Below are 7,224 nucleotides of genomic sequence, written 5' to 3' on the forward strand. Positions count from 1 at the left end.
GGTTTCTTGGTGTTTCGTGGATCTTGTGCAGGACATGCGACTGCGGCTGGTAGATTCGCATCGTTTCAAAGAAGTTGGTCGGAAGGGGGCACCTCGCGGCGTCTGAAGTACAGTGTAAACCGTCACGGCTGGTGGATACAGCTCGCAACGTCCGAGAGTTTCGCGAAAGGGCTTTAAAGTACTGTGTAAACCGTCACGGCTGGTGGATACAGCTCGCAACGTCCGAAAGTTTCGCGAAAGGGCTTTAAAGTGTGTAAACCGTCACGGCTGGTGGATACAGCTCGCCAACAGCTCGCAGTGTCAAGGAACGAACTAACAATCGGAAGGGACCGCTTCCGAGTCGTCACATCGTCACCTATCGTCACACCTCATCAGACTTCATCGCACCAAGGTCACGATTCTGCCATTTTCTCAGTCTGGATCGTGTTGCGAAGGTACACGCTGAACACTGTTCGTTTCTCATGTCTGACAGTTGGCTGCAAGCACATTCTCACCGTGCTCAAGTTGTGCGAGCGGACGACGACGACATTGAACACTCTCTTCCTTGTTGCTGGATACTCTCTTCCTTCCTCTCTTGTTGCTGGCTTAGACGCTAAGACGTCGGGTCGGGCCGTTTCTCAGATCTCAAGACTAGCTCAGACGCTAAGACGCCGGGTAACAACCATTCATGGCGTCATGCGAAATGTCGACGTCCGGAAATTCATTTGTGCGGCTGCTACCTCTCAGCGCTTGATGAGGAGGAGCGACCAAAGGTAACTTAGCTCCCACCAAACCGGTACTCGACGTTAACCTCTGTTATCAAGACCTCCCCAAACATTATACTGGTCTTGTGCGAAATAAGCCCGCAATTTTTTCGTGTTCAACGGCGATCGGGCTGTCATTTACTCCATCCCCAGTCAGCGGCAAGCCCCTCCCACTTCCTCGAACAAAACGCTTAACGGCGAGATGGCCAAACGGCCTGGCTTAATATGGACCTACCTCACTTGTTATTTATGCCTCGTTTCCACATCTTGCACAATACTCTATTGAAGCCGCTGGACTTTCAGATCGGTGCAACCCCGCAAGAGGAGCTTGTTGTCCCGCATTTTCGTGGTGCGCAGCACGCGTTCGAGTTAGGGGTATGAAAGGTGACTTGCGTGATCAATGGCTCCGACTCGAGGGTTTTTTGCGAACGACCTTGACTTGGTTAGATCAAAATGTTATGAAAGCGCCAAAGGCTCCGACGGAACTCAAATCTAACGTTCGTCCGTGGCACTCTCTACCATCAACATTCGGGTATACACAACACTTTGACCTTGAATCCCCACAAGATCTACACAAAGCTGTCTTGCAATCTCTCCATGCTTTTCGCCCGCTGCTTGGGGCTATCACATTATTGACTCTAGTTCTCGATGACATTAAAATGCCAGGATGGCGCGAACGCTATATCAAGGAGAGTCAAGTGGATGCGGCACTGTGGGACGAACTAGAAGAAGTCGTTTTCCAGATTGCCGGGACCCATTGGAGGTATCTTAGACTTTTCAAGCCCAGCAGCAATCGAGAAAGCTCGGTCTCTGGATTGGCTATTCTCCATGATATTGAAGAATGACATTCGTGTACCCTTGTATTTCTTCTTGAACAGCACCGATCCCGCGTTGTTCAATGCTCTTTCCCTCCATGCGATGTTACCACCTTTCTGTCCAATCAGAGCACATACAGAAAGTTCGCAATCTTAGTGGCCAAGATGCAATCATGGAATGGACATTCATCGACAACGCTAGGCGCCGATTTGGAGTATTCCGCAATGCTGATTTCTATGCAACGTGCGCTCAAGCTGAGGAACTGCCAAAGAAGCCCGCCAGGGAAATGCCCAGGTTGATCCGAATAGCGGCCAAAGATTCGGCGAGAGTTATCAAGATTTTTTCCTGCGGCGCACCAGACACAACACGATCAATTCCGCGGAGGAGAAGGCACAGCTTAAAAAACGACAAGAGCGTGTCACGAAGATGCAAGGACTGGGTCCGAGTTCGAAGAACACACAGGTTTTCATGTGGAATGCTTATGACGGCTTTTTGATACGCAGACCGATAACACATTCATTTGCTGTCAGTGTGTGGAAAGATTATGAGCCCTATCAACGTGTCTATGATGTGGGCTCGAATCAATGGGACCTCTGTCCTGGAATCAGGACTTGGGAAGAGAGCACGGCTTTGACGACAATCGCAGATGATCCGGCGAGGACGAGAACCAGTCAGAACTCTGCTCCGGGCCAAGCAAAAACTCTCGAATCGGGTCAAAGTTCTGATGATCAGTCCGATGACTCCGAGTCTAATTCGGGCCAGCTGGAAATTCCAAACTCTCAACTTGAATCCCATCCGGTGACTTTCGACAGCGAGTCTGTAGCGAATGGTGTCGGGGATGATGTTCAGCTGGAGCCTGACGACAAGCTGGAGCCTGACGACAAGCTGGAGCCTGACGACATCGAGTCTCAAGTGAGCGACTTCGAGTCGAACACGGTTGGGATAGCCAGTGTCAGTGATGTTGCCGACGACTCGGATGCCAGTGGTCGACCTGCCTTCCCAAATCTTCCCGTAAATCTTCCGGATAACATGTCGTTGTTGCTGAACGATGGAGGTGGAGCCTCCGCCAATGTCGTCGCTTTCTACGAGTCTGAAAGAATGGACTTTGAGACAACGCAACTGGAGTCTCTGACAAATTGGGATGATTGCGGTGTCGTCTTAGCAGAACGCTTTGGTCATATAGAAAATCAATCCTTCGACGCTCCAGGACCTGAGGTTATCTCATCCGAGAACTGTTTAAATGTGCTCGGAGACCTCCGTTCATCGTACCTAGTGTCAAATTCGACTCGAGTTCTATTCCAGGAGATTGCAAATGCAAAACCCCTAGCCGAAATCCCAGCAGTGTTGCTTGATTTGGCCCAGGCGGAAGAAGAGACGCACCTCTGGAAAGATCGGGGGGATTAACGTTGTTTATTTCCGACAACAAGACGCTCCGGTCCACGAGAGCCGCGTTTTCGTGATAACCCCCCGTGGAAGGAACAGCGACCATGGCGAAAAGATTCTGCTTTTCAGTGCGACCACTGTTTTGCACCTCATTCGACTGAGATTTCAAGACTGGGAAGATCTATTGTCGGAACTTGTTCATCTCGGTTGCCCATTCCATATCATACTGGCGAATTCCAGAATCCCATATGCTCCTAGATACATGAGATGGGTTGGTCTTGGGGTTCGTCAAGAGGGTTATCGGCCATCTCGACTCGATTTCTTGTCCTATGTGGCCCACCGAGACCGATTCCTTCACTCTCCACGAGGTGTGCTTGCGCTATATTCCGGTGGGCATCATCAGCCGTATCGCACGTCATGTTCTCGATGATCCTCTACACAGAATACGTTGGAACTCAGTCGACATCTTGCGGGCTGACGCGGAGATTGTGGATCCAAAGTTCGCCCGACCACAGCGTACTATTACCATCGCCTCACCCCCGCAGGGAAGAGGACCTCATTTGTGGTGTGTACTTGGTCGAAATAAGTGGGTGTATCCAGATTATTTCCATGACTATCATCCATTCAGTATGTTATTAGACCACCTGGAACATAGTCGTCACGTCCGAGTGGGCGGTCAGCAAACATCCACAGCCAGATTATCATGGTGGCCTCAGCCCGCAGCATTCTTCAAATCAGGTCTTAATGTTGGATGGTGGACGCCTAATTGCGAGCACTTCTTCCGGAAGATATTGAATGAGATGGAGTCGGGTGGTGGCCGGATGTGGACTCACACAAAATGGCGACGAAATATTAAATACTTTCAGAAGGCCCACCACATTTACGAACATCAGGATCTGTTATGCCAAGAATACCTTTCATCTCGATTGTAAACCACTGCTTTGTATGTACAGGCTTATAAATCTTAAGAATTCTTCCAATCATTCAAACAGCGTTATTCTGATGATGCTGATGATTCTGATGTCACGGGTCACGTCCTCTCATCCTCCTTTCAACCAATGACCACGCGCTTCTGCGGCGTTGCGGGCTTTGGTTTGCTCCCGTGTTCACCGGCAGCAGTGGTCGATGGGACTTGATGACTTGGCTTTGGTTTGCGACTGTCCGCCGTGTTCACCGGCAGCAGTGGTCGATGGGACTTGATGACTTGCCAGCTTTGGTTTGCGACTGTCCGCCATATTCACCGGCAGCAGCGATGGGCGCCTTGTCCTGCCGGTTCTGACCCGCTTCCCGAATGGCCGTAAAACGACAGGGACGATGGGTCAGTCTTATTTCAGTAATCGTTGTCCTGCTCTGACCCGCTTCCAGATTGGTTGTGAGAGTCTGTGCCAGCTGGTTTGCGACTGTCCGCCGTATTCACCGGCAGCAGTGATGGGCGCCTTGTCCTATGCCTTGTCCTGCCGGTTCTGACCCGCTTCCCGAATGGCCGTAAAACGACTTGTCAGGGACGATGGGTCAGTCTTATCTCAGTAATCGTTGTCCTGCTCTGACCCGCTTCCAGATTGGTTGTGAGTCACGAACGAGAGTCTGCCAGCTGGTTTGCGACTGCCCGCCGTATTCACCGGCAGTAGTGATGGGCGCCCTTGCCTATTCGTTGTCCTGGCTAGTGTCCGCTGTATTCAACGGCAGCAATTCATCTTAATATATTTTTTTGTCCTTTGTTTCTTCTCTGTTTCTTCCAAGATCGATGCCCAGCTAGCTACCGTTTGTCTCTCATATGCCGACATTCTCCCACAAGCCACAGTCATTGATTACAAGTAAAGAAAACAAAAAAGCAACATTGGTCACAAAGGAAGAGAATAAGCGCTTATGTATTTGACTCTTGATGCACGCCTCCATCGCAAACCAGGCCCTGCGGCGCTGAGCTCTCCAGTGGGCAAGCTACCGAAGCCATAATCCGCTCCCAAGTTGCAAGCAATTGAAGCCCACGCCAATAAATGGAGACGTCTACTGCAATTCCAGGTTGCGACCAACAAAGGAGTCAGCGACCGATTGGGTGGTATCGTATTCGACACAAACTCTGCTCCCGTGGAAGTTCTCAATATCATTTTTGAGCACTACGTTACCAACCCTGCGGGTTTCGAAGGAGAAGGAACACCTACGCTCTTAGCGTCGGTCTGTAGACGTTGGAGGGAAATTGTCCTCCACAACTCTCGGCTATGGGCCTCCTTGCGCTTCCAGCGGGTGGATAACCCAGGTTTACCTCAGCTAGTTAGGCTTTGGGCCGACCGTTCTGGCCAACAACTCCTCACATACGTTATCCGCCCTCGGCCTCTCGTTCCAATTCACGACCACTTCATCGATGCAATAAACGCAATTTGCGCCGTCCGAATGCGATGGAAATCTCTCTGCTTGGAATTGCCTGCCGAGCTGCTCTCTCGATTCGACGGACCCGCCCCAAGGTTGAAGGAGTTGACTGTTCTGGGGGAAGGCGTCCTTAATCTCGACTTCGCCCAGCCAACTGACTCACTCCTGTTTTTTCGCTCATCAACCAACACTGGCTCCTTCCAATCTTACGGTGCTGTGCATCAACGATACTCATCGTCCCAACGAGCTTGAGGCCGACCTTGTCGCGATGTTGAATTTTCTACCAAACCTTCGGCACCTGAAATGGGCTGTGTGCCGCAGTCAATCCGACCTTGAAGCCACCCAGGTTCATTTGCCCGCTCTCGACACACTGTTCCTCTTATGCTGCTGCTCAGAGCCTGAAAACATCCGATCGCTCTTCCATCATATCGTCTATGGCCGTTTGCAGAATTTGGTGGTTGCCAGCGAATCTATGGCAGTCGCGATAGAGGAATTGTCCTCGCACCCTCCTCCTCCGCATACGCTGATGTGGTTCGAGCCGACTAATTATGGGATCGACGAGCACTTTGCTCGCAATGCGATAGTAAAAGCCGAGCAAGTTTTCTCCGGCGCGGACCAACAGCGGATTCGAATAATGGGTAGGACTATATCCGACAAGAAAATATCAATGAGAAAAGCGAAGCAGATTGCGCAAAAATCCTCCCCGTCCTGGTTTAATCCTTCCGAAGATCGGGATAGCCTGCCATGGGAGAAAGCATGCTGGAATGCGATGATCTCACAATCTCATGCCCGAAGCAGGGCTGTTAACGAGGGATGGGGACACCTCCGTGCGGTCGGGTTGGCGGAGTCTCAATGGAGCGTACACTACGGCTGGGGCGAAGCAGGGGACTTGGACGATATGCTGGAAGTCGTGCATGATTGGCTCTGGTGCAATCCGCAACTAGAAGCAAAGATAGCTGCAGCTGGCGAATTTGGTTCCGATTTCGATTCAGATATTGATGGACAACGCCTTATTCAGTAATTAATACATCGAAAGCAGAAATGTGTAATGCAGTACTACAGAGCTGCCAGTGCTACCCACTCGGTCGCCGACTTATTTCCTACTGACCGCTCGTGCCTCGCGCAGCCAACAATGTGACAAGTCATGAGTGTCACAACGATGACTTGTCTGATGCACTGTCACCAGCTGCTCGCCAGCGATGACCTCGTTTCCTACTCTTGCTCTTTCATGAATATCACCAGCTGTTCACCAGCGATGATCTTGAATAGGTCTCGTCGATTGTGCTGCTCGCCAGCGATGACCTCGTTTCCTACTCTTGCTCTTTCATGAATATCACCAGCTGTTCACCAGCGATGATCTTGAATAGGTCTCGTCGATTGTGCTCATCATTCATGGCAATATATACTATCTACCAAGGCAACAAGGACTCAATTTCGTCTTTGAGAATGTCGCTTTCGCGGCGCATGCGAACTTCAACGTGAAACAAGGCCCAGTATGCATTGAACGCATCCTTCTCCTCCTTCTTGGCCATCTTAGCTCGAGCTAGGTGGTACGCGATTTCTCGATGGTGTTGATTCGCCTTCACATGATGCCCGACTTCTTCGCACCAGTCCGCCACGCTTTGGTTGGCTCGAATAACCATGCCATGATATTGACCACTCAAATCTCGTTTCTGTTTGACGAGGTCAAAATCTCCAGCTAAGGCTTGTATCTGGCTAATAAGGGTTTGAAGTGCTTTGCGTCGAGTATTCAATCGTTCTCGTCGCTCTCGCTGCCTTTGGCGAATCTCCGCTTTGTCTGAAAGAGAGTCAGAGATGCGTCGACGTCAAGCAGAGCGTACCTTGACCAGTCAAAGGTCTGGGACTTGGCCGTGCGTAGGTTTTTTTACTTCGAATGATTACTGGAGAAGCGAAGCCT

The sequence above is a fragment of the Mycena indigotica genome (assembly GCF_014461135.1).
Source record: "Mycena indigotica strain 171206Taipei chromosome Unknown Mind.scaff0009, whole genome shotgun sequence".
Taxonomy (NCBI): Eukaryota; Fungi; Basidiomycota; class Agaricomycetes; order Agaricales; family Mycenaceae; genus Mycena; species Mycena indigotica.